This window comes from Mobula birostris, chromosome 20 (genome assembly GCF_030028105.1).
Source record: "Mobula birostris isolate sMobBir1 chromosome 20, sMobBir1.hap1, whole genome shotgun sequence".
Lineage (NCBI taxonomy): Eukaryota > Metazoa > Chordata > Chondrichthyes > Myliobatiformes > Myliobatidae > Mobula > Mobula birostris.
In genome coordinates, this window is record NC_092389.1 from 36,329,201 (window position 1) to 36,346,162 (window position 16,962).

General features: G+C 43.5%; 1 pseudogene; it reads left to right on the forward strand.

The window, feature by feature from the left end:
• LOC140184951 (F-box/LRR-repeat protein 6-like) overlaps nucleotides 1–16,962 on the forward strand; it is a 55,645-nt pseudogene that overhangs the window by 15,644 nt on the left and 23,039 nt on the right.

The following is a 16,962-nucleotide window of genomic DNA, read 5'->3' on the forward strand; positions in this document are numbered from 1 at the left end:
GGGTGCATCATATTTTAATTCAAAGTTCAAAGTAAAATTTATTTCAGAGAACATACAATCCTGAGATTCTTTTTCTGCGGGCATACTTAGCAAAGCTATAGAAAGGTAACTGAGTGTAGTTATTCCCTTGTGAGCCCTGAGGTACTTCTACCTTCTACCTGATGACAGTAGTGAGAAAAGAGCATGGCGTGGGTGGTGAGGATCTTTGATGATTGATGCTGCTTTTCTATGGCAGCGTTTCATGTCGATGTTCTCAGTGGGTTTGACCCATGATGTACCGGGCTGAATCCACTACCTTTTGTAGGATTTTCTGCTGAATCAAAGATGGTATGTCCTCGTGTCTATAGACAATAGGTGCAGAAGTAGACCATTCGGCCCTTCGAGCCTGCACCGCCATTCTGAGATCATGGCTGATCATCTACTATCAATACCCGGTTCCTGCCTTGTCCCCATAACCCTTGATTTCCCTATCCATAAGATACCTATCTAGCTCCTTTTTGAAAGCATCCGGAGAATTAGCCTCCACTGCCTTCTGAGGCAGCGCGTTCCACACCTCCACAACTCTCTGGGAGAAGAAGTTCCTCCTCAACTCTGTCCTAAATGACCTACCCCTTATTCTTAAACCATTCCCTCTGGTACTGGACTTTCCCAGCATCTGGAACATATTTCCTGCCTCTATCTTGTCCAATCCCTTAATAATCTTATATGTCTCAATCAGATCCCCCCTCAATCTCCTTAATTCCAGCGTGTACAAGCCCAGTCTCTCTAACCTCTCTGCGTAAGACAGTCTGGACATCCCAGGAATTAACCTAGTGAACCTACGCTGCACCTCCTCCACAGCCAGGATGTCCTTCCTTAACCCTGGAGACCAAAACTGCACACAATACTCCAGGTGTGGTCTCACCAGGGCCCTGTACAAATGCAAAAGGATTTCCTTGCTCTTGTACTCAATTCCCTTTGTAATAAAGGCCAACATTCCATTAGCCTTCTTCACTGCCTACTGCACTTGCTCATTCACCTTCAGAGACTGATGAACAAGTATTCCTAGATCTCTTTGTATTTCACCCTTACCTAACTCCACACCGTTCAGATAATAATCTGCCTTCCTGTTCTTGCTCCCAAAGTGAATAACCTCACACTTATTCACATTAAACACCATCTGCCAAGTTTCTGCCCACTCATCCAGCCTATCCATGTCACCTTGAATTCCCTTAACATCCTCATCACATGTCACATTGCCACCCAGCTTAGTATCATCGGCAAACTTGCTGATGTTATTCACAATGCCTTCCTCTAAATCATTGATGTAAATCGTAAACAGCTGTGGTCCCAATACCAAGCCCTGTGGCACCCCACTAGTCACCACCTGCCATTCCGAGAAACACCCATTCACTGCCACCCTTTGCTTTCTATCTGCCAACCAGTTTTCTATCCATGTCAATATCCTCCCCCCAATGCCATGATCTCTGATTTTACCCACCAATCTCCTATGTGGTACCTTATCAAATGCCTTCTGAAAGTCAAGGTACACCACATCCACTGGATCTCCCATGTCTATCTTCCTGGTTACATCTTCGAAAAACTCCAATAGATTAGTCAAGCATGATTTGCCCTTGGTAAACCCATGCTGGCTCGGCCCAATCCTATCACTGCTATCGAGATATGCCGCTATTTCATCTCTAATAATGGACTCTAGCATCTTCCCCACTACTGATGTTAGGCTAACAGGGCGATAGTTCTCTGTTTTCTCCCTCCCTCCTTTCTTAAAAAGTGGGATAACATTAGCCATTCGCCAATCCTCAGGAACTGATCCTGAATCTAAGGAACATTGGAAAATGCTCACCAATGCATCCGCAATTTCCAGAGCCACCTCCTTTAGTACCCTAGGATGCAGGCCATCTGGACCTGGGGATTTGTTGGCCTTCAGTCCCATCAGTCTACTCATCACCGTTTCCTTCCTAATGTCAATCTGTTTCAGTTCCTCTGTTATCCTATGTCCTTGGCCCATCCATACATCTGGGAGATTGCTTGTGTCTTCTCTAGTGAAGACAGATCCAAAGTGCTTATTAAATTCGTCTGCCATTTCTCTGTTTCCCATAACAATTTCTCCCAATTCATTCTTCAAGGGCCCAACATTGTTCTTAACTATCTTCCTTCTCTTCACATACCTAAAAAAACTTTTGCTATCCTCCTTTATATTTCTAGCTAGCTTGCGTTCATACCTCATTTCTTCTCCCCATTATAACAGAGCTGATTGCTGTCAGTAGCTGGAAGAGATCAAGCTGCCAGGAGTTCACACTGGAAGTAGTGGGGACCTATTCTGGTAGATATCTTTTGTAAATATTGGTAGAATTCTTTTTTTGATTTTTTATAAGATTGATTTTTTTTTGACGCACCAAGTAAATACCCAGGCACAAAAGTGCGAAGCGACTCCAACCATCTCTTCTTTAGTCAAAACCCACATATACGTAACAGTTTGTATTCATTTCTAGTCGCTTCATCATAGGAAGGATGTGGAAGCTTTAGAGAGGGTTCAGAAGAGATTTACCCGAATATTGCCTGGATTAGAGAGGAAGGCAGATTGACTGAGAAAGGACTTTTCTCTTTTGATAGAAAAAAGATGACAGGTGACTTTATACAGGTGTACAAGATGATTAGAGGCATAGATCGAGTGGATAGCCAGAGACTTTCTCCTAGGGTGAGGAAGAGTGATTTGAGGGAAGTATAGGGAAGAGCTAGGTTCTGGAACAAGAGGTGGTGGTAGAGGCAGATACATTATTGACATTTAAGACACTCTTAGACACATGGATGATAGCAAAATGGAGAGGTTTGAGGAAGGGAAGGGTTAGATTAATCTCAGAGTAGGTTAAAAGTTTGGTACAACATTGTGGGCCGAAGGGCCCGTACTGTATTGTACTGCTGTACATATGTGGTAGTTGTCATTCAAGATAGAAGGATCCTGATATTGGTTGTGGAAAATTCATGAGGGTGCACTTGAGCAGTTGTGGTTAGACTGGTTACTGAAGATCTAATGTCATCCAACATCTTTTGCCCATCAGTTTAATATGATGTCCTTTTATTAGGACATTATTTTGCATTCTTCTGTTGTCTTAGAACATTGAACATTGCAGCACAGTATGGGTCCTTCAGCCCACAATGTTGTACCAACCTTTTAACCTACTCTGAGATCAATTTAATCCTTCCCTCCCACACAGTGCTCCATTCTACCTCATAAGAAATGGGTTGGCATTGGAGAAGCGCGCGAGAATGAAGGAATATGAGGAACATTTGATGGCTCTAGGGTTGTACTTGCTGGAATGGTGGGGGGGGAGGGCGGGTTGTCCCATTGAAACCTATCGAACGCTGGAAGGCCTAGAGGGAGCGGGTGTGGAGAGGATGATTCCTGTAGTGGGCAAGTCTACCACCAGAGGACACAGCCTCAGAATAGAGGGACATCCTTCTAGAATGGAGATGAAGGGTGATGAATCTGTGGAATTTGTTGCCGCTGACAGCGGTGCAGGCCAGTTCATTGGGATTATTTAAAGCAGAGGCTGATTGGTTCTTGATTAGTCAGGGTGTCAAAGGTTATGGGCAAAAGGCAGCAGAATAAGATTGAGAGGGGATAATACATCAGCCGTTATGGACTGCCAGAGCAGATTTGATGGGCCGATTGGCCTAATTCTTCATCTGTGTCTTATGTTTGTACACTTAAATGTACCTAAATGTACCTGCCTCTGCCAGCACCCCAGCAGTGTGTTCCACGCATCTACCACTCTGTGTAATCGCAAACAACAGAAAATTCGCAGATGCTGGAAATCCAAAGTAATACACCCGAATGCTGGAGGAACTCAGCAGGGCCAGGTAGCTTCTATGGAAGAGGGTGAACAGTCGTCATTTCAGGCCGAGAATATGAAGGGTCTCAGCCAAAAGGTTGACTGTTCACTCTTTTCCTTAGATGCTGCCTGGCCTGCTGAGTTCCTCCAGCATTCTGTGTGTGTAACTGTCTGTGTAAGACACCTACTTCTGACATCCATCCTATACCTTAAAATTATGGCCCCTGATATTAGCCATTTCTGCCCCAGGAAAAAGTCTCTGGGTGCCCACGATTTACGCTTTTTGTACATTTGGGGTTTTCCCTTCTTGTACCTCAATACACTGTTAAATGAATTGATCTCTATGAACAGTATGCAGGACACACTTCTTACTGTACCTTACCCAGGCATCCCACCTCTCCCAGAAGTTCTGGGAGTCTCCCGCATATTGATAGTTGCTCCCTGATGCCTGGAAATTATATGCAATATCCCGGAAATCGATTTTTTTGAGAAGGAGAGGGAGAGTGAACGTCCATGTCAGCGCGGGAAGAAGATCAACTCCTTGAGCTTGCAAATGATGGTGGGCTGAAAAGTATGTTTGACATAACATCCTTGCCGGCATTCTGGATCAAAGTCAAGGCTGAATATCCTGAGATTGCCACGGAAGCACTGAAAACGTTGCTTCCATTTCCAACATATCTCTGCGAAGTGGAGTTTTCTGCAATGAATGCAACGAAAACTAGATTGTGGAATAGGCTGGACATAAGGAACCCCCTTCGAGTATCGCTGTCTCCCATCACCCCTCCATGGCACCATCTTGTTGCAGGGAAACAAGCCCAGGGCTCCCACTGATTCAGCGATATTGGTGTGTTACAATGATTTTATATGTTCATACGAGGAATATATGCGCTGTGTTTAATATCCAAATGTTACTTAAAATGTTATGATGCTATTGACTTATAATTGACTTCTCACTATATTCATGCGAGGAAAATATGCGCTGTGTGTTTAATATTAAATTCGTTAGATAAACCCTTTTAGAAATGAAGTTGAGTGTATTAGCCACTTATAAGTGACTTGTAGTTGACTTATTACCTATATTCCGGTCGTGATTAACACCCCCGCCCCCCACTGTCGGCCGGTCCGCAAGAATATTGTCAATATTAAACCGGTCTGCGGTGCAAAAAATGTTGGGGACCCCTGCTAAGTAGACCTATCAGTTTTCTCTGTGGACGGGCTTTACAGTCGACCTCAAAAAGAATGACAGTGTTGCTCGCTGCACTGTTTGCAACGGTGACTTTTCTATTGCCCATGGTGGGTTAAAATGTAAAAGTCATGTTGATGTGAGTTTAACAGGTGTCATTCGTTGATTAGCATAGCTAACGTTATTTAAACTAGCTGGCTAGCTGCTAAGGAGCTACACTATTGATGTCCTACGTGATGAGGCCAAACTCCCTGTAGCCATGCTTAAAGTTGTAATAGAATAAATATGATAATTTCATATAGTCATAGTCATACTTTATTAATCCCGGGGGAAATTGGTTTTCATTACAGTTGCTCCATAAATAATAAATAGTAATAGAACCATAAATAGTTAAATAGTAATATGTAAATTATGCCAGTAAATTATGAAATGTCCAGGACCAGCCTATTGGCTCAGGATGTCTGACCCTCCAAGGGAGGAGTTGTAAAGTTTGATGGCCACAGGCAGGAATGACTTCCTATGACGCTCAGTGCTGCATCTCGGTGGAATGAGTCTCTGGCTGAATGTACTCCTGTGCCCACCCAGTACATTATGTAGTGGATGGGAGACATTGACCAAGATGGCATGCAACTTAGACAGCATCCTCTTTTCAGACACCACCGTCAGAGAGTCCAGTTCCATCCCCACCACATCACTGGCCTTCAAGTTTGTTGATTCTGTTGGTGTCTGTCACCCTCAGCTTGCTGCCCCAGCACACAACAGCAAACATGATAGCACTGGCCTCCACAGACTCGTAGAACATCCTCAGCATCGTCCGGCAGATGTTAAGGGACCCCAGTCTCCTCAGGAAATAGAGACGACTCTGACCCTCCTTGTAGACAGCCTCAGTGTTCTTTGACCAGTCCAGTTTATTGTCAATTCGTATCCCCAGGTATTTGTAATCCTCCACCATGTCCACACTGACCCCCTGGATGGAAACAGGGGTCACCGGTACCTTAGCTCTCCTCAGGTCTACCACCAGCTCCTTAGTCTTTTTCACATTAAGCTGCAGATAATTCTGCTCACACGATGTGACAAAGTTTCCTACCGTAGCCCTGTACACAGCCTCATCTCCCTTGCTGATGCATCCAACTATGGCAGAGTCATCCGAAAACTTCTGAAGATGACAAGACTCTGTGCAGTAGTTGAAGTCCGAGGTGTAAATGGTGAAGAGAAAGAGAGACAAGACAGTCCCCTGTGGAGCTCCAGTGCTGCTGATCACTCTGTCGGACACACAGTGTTGCAAGCACACATACTGTAGTCTGCCAGTCAGATAATCAAGAATCCATGACACCAGGGAAACATCCACCTGCATCGCTGTCAGCTTCTCCCCCAGCAGAGCAGGGCGGATGGTGTTGAACGCACTGGAGAAGTCAAAAAGCATGACCCTCACAGTGCTCGCTGGCTTGTCCAGGTGGGCATAGACACGGTTCAGCAGGAAGACGATGGCATCCTCAACTCCTAGTCGAGGCTGGTAGACGAACTGGAGGGGATCTAAGTGTGGCTTGACCATTGGCCAGAGCAGCTCCAGAACAAGTCTCTCCAGGGTCTTCATGATGTGGGATGTAAGTACATATTTTAATAGTCATAGTCATACTTTATTAATCCCGGGGGAAATTGGTTTTCATTACAGTTGCTCCATAAATAATAAATAGTAATAGAACCATAAATAGTTAAATAGTAATATGTAAATTATGCCAGTAAATTATGAAATAAGTCCAGGACCAGTTTATTGGCTCAGGATGTCTGCCCCTCCAAGGGAGGAGTTGTAAAGTTTGATGGCCACAGGCAGGAATGACTTCCTATGACGCTCAGTGCTGCATCTCGGTGGAATGAGTCTCTGGCTGAATGTACTCCTGTGCCCACCCAGTCACATTTTCTGCATATACTCAACTTGGTTTACAGATTAGACAAAATGACTAAACAAAGTATTACATACACCCTTGGAGGTCGACTGGGGGGGAGCGATATGGGGTTGCGGGGGGGTGGGGTGCTACCTCCCTGAAATGGTGGTGCTCCCTGCCTGAAATGAGATTTTGCAGGGTGGGATGTCTGCTTACCTTTCTTCTTTCTTCACCTTGGAACATGTGACAATAATACACCAAGTTACCAATTTAAATTTCCTTCCATTCTTTTTGTTCCAAGGAGACAGGCCCAGCTTCTCCAGTCTAATGTTGTCACTGAAATCCCTCATCCATGGAGAACTCCAGTACAGTAAATCTGTTTTATGCACTCTAATTCTGTTTGACTTAGGAGCAGAGTGTTGAGTTTAATGTAAATTTAATTTCAATGTACTTGTGCTACACTGAGATTAATTTTCTTGCAGGCATTCACAGTAGAATAAGGAATACAATCAATCTATTCATATCAGATGTGTTATGTATTTATGTTTATTGTTTTTTATCCTATTGAGTTATTTTTGTTCTGCATCAGATCCAGAGTAACAATTACTTCATTCTCCTTTACATTGTGTACTAGAAATGACATTAAACATTTTGAATTTGAAAATACAATCGAATCAATGACAAATTACACACAAAGGCAGACAAACAACTAATGCACAACAGAAGACAGAAAGTGCAAATACTAATAATAAATGAATAAGTAAGTAAATAAGCAGTGCTGGTAACGTGAGTTGTAGAGTCCAACTTAAGATGTAGAGACTATGTTATTCCACTGTTCTTACAATGTCACCATCTCTCTCCAGGTTGTCGCTGAGTCCTGTCCTCACTTAACCTCCTTGCGACTGACCAACTGTAACGATATCTCATCTGATGTCTTTGAAGCGCTGGCCACCCATTCCCAGAAGCTGGAAAGTCTGAATCTCCAGCACTCAGTGGTAAGATGTTAGTAAGTTTTTGCAGCTGAGTTGTGAATGAATTCCCCGTTATTTATTGAGAGATACAGTGCGAAACAGGTCCTTCCACCCAATGAGCCGTGCCGCCATAAGATATAGGAGCAGAGGTAGGCCATTCGGCCCATCGAGTCTGCTCTGCCATTCAGTCTTGAGCTGATCCAATTCTTCCAGTTATCCCCACTTCCCTGCCTTCTCCCCATACCCTTTGATGCCCTGGCTAATCAAGAACCTATCTATCTCTGCCTTAAATACACCCGGTGACTTGGTCTCCACGGCTTCTTTCGGCAACAAATTCCACAGATTCCACAAACCCTCTGCCTAAAGTAATTTCTCTGCATCTCAGTTCTAAATGGGTGTCCTTCAATCCTGAAGTCAAGCCCTCTTGTCCTAGACTCCCCTACCATGGGAAGTAACTTTGCCATATTTAATTTGTTCAGGCCTTTTAACATTTGGAATGTTTCTTTGAGATCTCCCCCCCGATTCTCCTGAACTCCAAGGAATAGAGGCCAAGATCTGCCAGACATTCCTCATATGGTAACCCTTTCATTCTTGGAATCATTCTCGTGAATCTTCACTGAACCCTCTCTAATGTCAGTATATCCTTTCTAAAATAAGGAGCCCAAAACTGCACACAATACTCCAAATGTGGTCTCATGAGTGCCTTATAGAGCCTCAACATCACATCCCTGCTCTTGACCCTAAGATAAGAAAGCCCAGCGGAGAAGCAGAAAAAAGATGTTTATAGTTAATCATTGAAAATAAACTAGGAATGCAAAAACAGTCTCCAGAAGCATCAAAACAATGCTATTAAACCTAAACAATACAATCTCTAACAAGAAAAAGACACCATTATTCCTTTAGCTTACTACCCAACTTTAACAAAGGAAACTAAAGCTAATTATCTATTCTAAACACTCCTCACTATATAAGAAAGAGTCTGTATAAACTATGAAAACTATCACTTAATTAATAAAAGGAAAGGAAGGAAGAAGCAGATAATCAAACCAGTTAATAATCTGTCCACTGTGTTAGTTCACGCCATATACCAGACTTCAAAAAAGTCATTTTTAGTCAAACCAAGAAGTTCACCTCTTCTTTAAATAGTTCATCAATCAAAGGAAATCTTCAGCATATCAAAAATCTTCAAAGCCTGTTTTCTTTCAGAAAATTGTTCAGCAGCCCAAGTATCCTTTATGCGACAACCGACTCCACGATAGAGTTAACAAAGTCCAATGCCGCTTGGGGATCCAAAAACTCACGAGGTGCAGAATCATTAGGAAATAATTTTAGTCTAGCCGGGTAGCGAAGCAATGGAAAAAATCCCTTTGCATAAGCAATTTTCATCGCTGGGACAAATTTGATCCGCTGTTCCATAATTTCCCGTGGATAATCTTCATAAAAATGGATCTCGGAACCGTTAAATTTAAAAACTCTCTGTTTCCTTGCACATTTTATGATTTGGTCTTTAACTTTAAAGCGAAGAAAGTTGACCAAAATAAGCCGAGGTTTACCTGAAATCTGAGAATTCGAAATGAAAATTCTCTGAGCTCTTTCAATATCAGGAGGTTGAGGGAGAATATCCGGAAACAAAGATTAAAACAAATTGGCAAAATTGTCCAATAAATTCCCACTCTCAGAACTTTCCTTTAGTCCGATAATTCCTATATTATTCCGACGAGACCGCCTCCAAATGGACAATTTTACATTGAGTCTGTTCCAAGCGGGTTGAAATATCCACAATTTGACGTTTCGATTCTTTAAAGTCAGTATTCAAGGAAATAATATTTTCCTCAATAGTCTGAAAACTTTGTCGGAACGACTTCAACTCAAAAGTGCTATTGTCTATTTTGTTGTCGAGAGCCATCAACGCACGTTCCAAACGCTCAGCCCAGACAGGCATATCTTCCGATTTTTCTTTCAAAGTTGTTCCCTTTCCATTGCTGGATTCAAGAGGCTGCTTTCCACTTCTTAAAGGATATGACATAATGATAACTATTTCCCTCTAAGATCCGAGAAATAAAAGTTAAAAATTCAAGGTTTAAACTGGGGAAAAGGAGAAATTAAAGGCAGCCGCAAAATTTATGTATTACTCCATCGAGCTGCAGGCGAAGGTCTGCCAGTCAGTGTTGAACTCAACGTAGGACTGCCTTAGGGACTCCAGCTAAGGATTTTTTTTTTCGGGGATTACTTCTGAAGCCTTCCCCATGAGTGGGTGTAGTTGCAGGCAGAGGAAGATAGAACATAGAACATAGAATAGTACAGCACAGTACAGGCCCTTTGGCCCACAATGTTGTGCCGACCCTCAAACCCTGCCTCCCATATAAGCCCCCACCTTAAATTCCTCCATATACCTGTCTAGTAGTCTCTTAAACTTTACTAGTGTATCTGCCTCCACCACTGACTCAGGCAGTGCATTCCACGCGCCAACCACTCTCTGAGTAAAAAACCTTCCTCTAATATCCCCCTTGAACTTCCCACCCCTTACCTTAAAGCCATGTCCTCTTGTATTGAGCAGTGGTGCCCTGGGGAAGAGGCACTAGCTATCCACTCTATCTATTCCTCTTATTATCTTGTACACCTCTATCATTTCTCCTCTCATCCTCCTTCTCTCCAAAGAGTAAAGCCCCAGCTCCCTTAATCTCTGATCATAATCCATACTTTCTAAACCAGGCAGCATCCTGGTAAATCTCCTCTGTACCCTTTCCAATGCTTCCACATCCTTCCTATAGTGAGGTGACCAGAACTGGACACAATACTCCAAGTGTGGCCTAACCAGAGTTTTATAGAGCTTCATCATTACATCGCGACTCTTAAACTCTATCCCTCGACTTATGAAAGCTAACACCCCATAAGCTTTCTTAACTACCCTATCCACCTGTGAGGCAACTTTCAGCGATCTGTGGACATGTACCCCGAGATCCATTTACTTTGTACTCTGCCTTGGAGTTTGTCCTTCCAAAATGTACCACCTCACAACTTCTCCGGGTTGAACTCCACCTGCCACTTCTCAGCCCACTTCTGCATCCTATCAATGTCTCTCTGCAATCTTTGACAATCCTCCACACTATCTACAACAGCACCAACCTTTGTGTCGTCTGCAAATTTGCCAACCCACCCTTCTACCCCCACATCCAGGTCGTTAATAAAAATCACGAAAAGTAGAGGTCCCAGAACAGATCCTTGTGGGACACCACTAGTCACAATCCTCCAATCTCGATGTATTCCCTCCACCACCACCCTCTGCCTTCTGCAGGCAAGCCAATTCTGAATCCACCTGGCCAAACTTCCCTGGATCCCATGCCTTCTAACTTTCTGAATAAGCCTACCGTGTGGAACCTTGTCAAATGCCTTACTAAAATCCATATAAATTACACCCACTGCACTACCCTCATCTATATACCTGGTCAGCTCCTCAAAGAACTCTATCAGGCTTGTTAGACACGATCTGCCCTTCACAAAGCCGTGCTGACTGTCCCTGATCAAACCATGATTCTCTAAATGCCTATAGATCCTATCTCTAAGAATCTTTTCCAACAGCTTTCCCACCACAGACGTAAGGCTCACTGGTCTATAACTACCCGGACTATCCCTACTACCTTTTTTGAACAAGGGAACAACATTCGCCTCCCTCCAATCCTCCGGTACCATTCCCGTGGACAACGAGGACATAAAGATCCTAGCCAGAGGCTCAGCAATCTCTTCTCTCGCCTCGTGGAGCAGCCTGGGGAATATTCTGTCAGGCCCCAGGGACTTATCTGTCCTAATGTATTTTAACAACTCCAACACCTCCTCTCCCTTAATATCAGCATACTCCAGAACATCAATCTCACTCATATTGTCCTCACCATTATCAAGTTCCCTCTCATTGGTGAATACTGAAGAAAAGTATTCATTGAGGACCTCGCTCACTTCCACAGCCTCCAGGCACATCTTCCCACCTTTATCTCTAATCGGTCCTACCTTCACTCCTGTCATCCTTTTTTTCTTCACATAATTGAAGAATGCCTTGAGGTTTTCCTTTACCCTACTCGCCAAGGCCTTCTCATGCCCCCTTCTTGCTCTTCTCAGCCCCTTCTTAAGCTCCTTTCTTGCTTCCCTATATTCCTTAATAGACCCATCTAATCCTTGCTTCCTAAACCTCAAGTATGCTGCCTTCTTCCACCTGACTAGATTTTCCACCTCACTTGTCACCCATGGTTCCTTCACCCTACCATTCTTTATCTTCCTCACCGGGACAAATTTATCCCTTACGTCCCGCAAGAGATCTCTAAACATCGACCACATGTCCATAGTACATTTCCCTGTAAAAACATCATCCCAATTCACATCCGCAAGTTCTAGCCTTATAGCCTCATAATTTGCCTTTCCCCAATTAAAAATTTTCCCGTCCTCTTTGATTCTATCCTTTTCCATGATAATTATAAAGGCCAGGGAGCGGTGGTCACTGTCTCCCAGATGCTCACCCACTGAGAGATCTATGACCTGACCCGGTTCATTACCTAGTACTAGATCTAGTATAGCATTCCCCCTGGTCGGCCTGTCCACATACTGTGACAGGAATCCATCCTGGACACACTTAACAAATTCTGCCCCATCTAAACCCTTGGAACTAATCAGGTGCCAATCAATATTAGGGAAGTTAAAGTCACCCATGATAACAACCCTGTTATTTTTGCACCTTTCCAAAATCTGCCTCCCAATCTGCTCCTCTGTATCTCTGCTGCTACCAGGGGGCCTATAGAATACACCCAGTAGAGTAACTGCTCCCTTCCTGTTCCTGACTTCCACCCATATTGACTCAAAAGAGGATCCTGCTACATTACCCACCCTTTCTGTAGCTGTAATAGTATCCCTGACCAGTAATGCCACCCCTCCTCCCCTTTTTCCGCCCTCTCTATTCCTTTTAAAGCACTGAAATCCAGGAATATTGAGAATCCATTCCTGCCCTGGTGCCAGCCAAGTCTCTGTAATGGCCACTACATCATAATTCCATGTATGTATCCAAGCTCTCAGTTCATCACCTTTGTTCCTGATGCTTCTTGCATTGAGGTACACACATTTCAGCCCTTCTATCTTCCTGTCTTTACACTGTTTATTCTGCTTCTCTTTCCTCAAAGCCTCTCTGTATGAGATCAGAGTTTTTGCCTCTCCCGGAAGAATTGCCAACCACAGCTGATGAGCCCCATCTTCTTTAGCTCTTTATCTTTTCCACCTATCATATTCTAGCTTCTTACTTCAGCCCCCTTCCCCACCCACCCATCTTCATCTCACCAGGTCTCACTTATCACCTGCCAGCTTGTACACCTTTCCATTCTGGCTTCTGCCTGCTTCCTTTCCTATCCTGATGAAGGATCTCATCTCAAAACGTTGATTGTTTATTCCTCTCCATAGATACTGTGTGACCTGCAGTGTTCCTCTAACATTTTGTGTGTGTGGCTCTGAATTTCCAGCATCTGCAGAATCTCTTATGATTTACAGTTTTCTTTGCTTTTTGAACAACATGTTATTGAGAAGATAAGAAAGGGACATGCAAGCAAAGTAATGAGATAATTAAAGTACGATTAGTCACGATCTAATTGAATTTATCTAATCTAATTGAACTGATGTAATTGGCTGCCACGGTAATGTAGCCGTTAGCATGACACTATACCAGCTCAGGGTGTTGGACTTCGGAGTTCAATACGATGTTCTCTGTGAGGAGTATGTACGTTCTCCCAGTGGAATGTGTGCATTTCCTCCCACAGTATAAAGATTACCCGTTAGTAGGTTAATTGGCCTTTGTAACTGCTTTCTGGCAGTTTCTCTGCATTGAGCGACTAATCAGCAAGAGGTAGTACGTAAAAAGGGCTACCGTTCGATGTCTGCGTGCAAGCAGAGTGACTTTGGCTCATCAGGCAGGGCGAGGTAAAGGCTCTGGTTGGTTTCACTCTTACTGTTCTTATTTGTTCCTTCCTCATGTATTGGGCATAGTAGTTCAGTGACAGTGTTTTGTACTCTGTGTGGGACGTGGGAAGTCTGAATGTATCTGCACCAGGTGCACCGAGTTGCAGCTCCTGAGAGAACATGTTAAGGAACTGGAGCTGCATCTCAATGACCTTGGACTTGTGCGGGAGAATAAGGAGGTGATAGACAGGAGCCTGGAGGGAGGTAGTCACCTCTAGATTGTAGGAGACAGGTGAGAGTCAGGAGAAGGAGGGGAAATACACAGCCATTGCAGAGTACACCTGTAGCCATTCCCCTCAATAATAGATATCTAACTTTAGATATTATTGAGGTGGATGACCTACCGGGGGAAGCCACAGTGACTGGGTGAAGAGGTGAAGAGGAGATAGGTGAAGTGTTGATAGGAGATTCCATACATAGTCAGAGGAACAGAGACGAAATTCTGTGGGTGTTATAGAGAGACCTAGGTGGGATGTTGCCTTCCTGGAGCCAGGTTCAGGGATGTCTTGGATTAGCTCCATGACATTTGCAAGAGTGAGGGTGAGCACCCAGAAGTCTTGGTACATATTGGCATCAATGACATAGGTAGGTAAGTTGAGAGGTCCTGAAGAGAGATTTTAAGGATCTAGGTAGAAAGCTGAAAAACAGGACCTCCAGGATAGTAATCTCTAGATTGCTGTTCATGCTACATGCCAATGAGGGTAAGAATAGGATGACTTGGCAAGTGAATGCGTGGCTGAGGAACTGATGCAGGGGACGGGGTTCTGACTTGTGGATCATTGGGATCTCTTCTGGGGAAAATGCAATCTGTACAAAAGGGATCGGTTACACATGAACCCGAGGAGTCTGAGACTCTTGTGGCACCTTTGCTAGAGTTGTTCAGGAGGGTTTAAACTAACTTGGCAGCGGAATGGGAACTGGAGTATAGTGCTGAGGATGAGGTGCTTGGTTTATAAACAAAGCCAGTGAGTAGTGAGATTCCTAGCAAGGAGAGGCTGGTGATAGGGCAAAATTGCCGTCAACAGGATGAGTTGCAATGTAAGAGGCAAACAAAATCGAAAAGGGTGAATACAGGACTGAAGGTGTTGTCTATGAATGTGCACAGTATACGGGAATAAGGTGGATGAACTTGTAGCACAGTTACAGGTTGACACGTATGATGTTTTAGGCCTCACTGAATCATGGCTAAAAGAAGATTATAGCTCGGAGCTTAATGTCCAAGGATACACATTGTTTCAAAAGGATGGGCAAGAAGGCAGAGGGGGTGGCATTGCTCTGTGGGTAAAATATGAAATCAAATCATTTGAAAGAGATGACATAGGGTCAGAAGGTGTAAAATCTTGGTGAATAGAATGAAGGAACTGCAAGGGTAAAAAAGCTGTGATGGGAGTTATATGCAGACCTCAAACTGATAGAAAATGAAGGCCAAGGGCAACGTTACAATAGGAATGGGGTATTTCAGTATGCAAGTAGATTGGGAAAATCAGGCTGGTGCTAGATCCCAAGAGGGGGAATTTCTAGAATGCCTATGAATTGGCTTTTTAGAGCAACTTGTGGTTGCGAGTCTGGATGGGGTGTTGTGCAATTAACCAACAGTGATTAGAGAGCTTAAGGGAAAAGAACCCTTAGAGGAAAGTGATCATAATATAATTGAATTCACTGTGAAATTTGAGAAGGAGAAGCTGAAGTCAGATGTATTAGTATAACAGTGGAGTAAAGGGAATTACAGAGGCATGAAAGAGGAGTTGGCCACAACTGATTGGAAATAAATGATGTTAAAAGTTCAAGCAAATCCGCTAATAGAAAGGTTGTGAGTGGTGGTAAAAATCTTCTGAGGTGTATATATTTCAATGCTAGGAGTATTGCGGGGAAGGCGGATGAGTTGAGGGCGTGGATTGACACATGGAATTATGACGTTATAGCAATTAGTGAAACTTGGCACAGGACGGGCAGGACTGGCAGCTTAATATTCCAGGGTTCCGATGTTTCAGATGTGATCGAGGCAGAGGAATGAAAGGTGGGGTAGTAGCATTGCTTGTTAGGGAAAATATTACAGCAGTGCTCAGGCAGGACAGATTAGAGGGCTTGTCTACTGAGTCCTTATGGGTGGAGCTGAAAAACAGGAAAGGTATGGCCACATTAGTGGGATTGTATTACAGACCACCCAGTAGTCAACGAGACTTGGAAGAGCAAATCTGCAGAGAGATAGCAGGCAACTGCAGGAAACATAAAGTTGTGGTGGTAGGGGATTTTAATTTTCCATATATTGATTGGGACTCCCATGCTGTTAGGGGTCTAGATGGTTTAGAGTTCGTAAAATGTGTTCAGGAAAGTTTTCTAAATCAATATATAGAGGGACCAACTAGAGGGGATGCAATATTGGATTTCCTGTTAGGAAACGAGTTAGGACAAGTGACGGAAGTCTGTGTAGGGGAGCACTTTGGTTCCAGTGATCATAACACCATTAGTTTCAACTTGATCGTGGTGGGAAGCCTTCAAAGGAGAAATTTTGAGAGTGCAGAGTTTGTATGTTCCTGTCAGGATTAAAGGCAAAGTAAATAGGAATAAGGAACCTTGGTTCTCAAGGGATATTGCAACTCTGATAAAGAAGAAGAGGGAGTTGTATGACATGTATAGGAAGCAGGGAGTAATTAAAGTGCTTGAGGAGTATAAGAAGTGCAAGAAAATACTTAAGAAAGAAATCAGGAGGGCTAAAAGAAGACATGAAGTTGCCTTGGCAGTCAAAGTGAAGGATAATCCAAAGAGCTTTTACAGGTATATTAAGAGCAAAAGGATTGTAAGGGATAAAATTGGTCCTCTTGAAGATCAGAGTGGTCGGCTATGTGCGGAACCAAAGGAAATGGGGGAGATCTTAAATAGGATTTTTGCGTCTGTATTTACTAAGGAAACTGGCATGAAGTCTATGGAGTTAAGGGAAACAAGTAGTAAGATCATGGAAACTGTACAGATTGAAAAGGAGGAGGTGCTTGCTGTCTTGAGAAAAATTAAAGTGGATAAATCCCTGGGACCTGACAAGGTGTTCCCTTGGACCTTGAAGGAGACTAGTGTTGAAATTGCAGGGGCCCTGGCAGAAATATTTAAAGTGT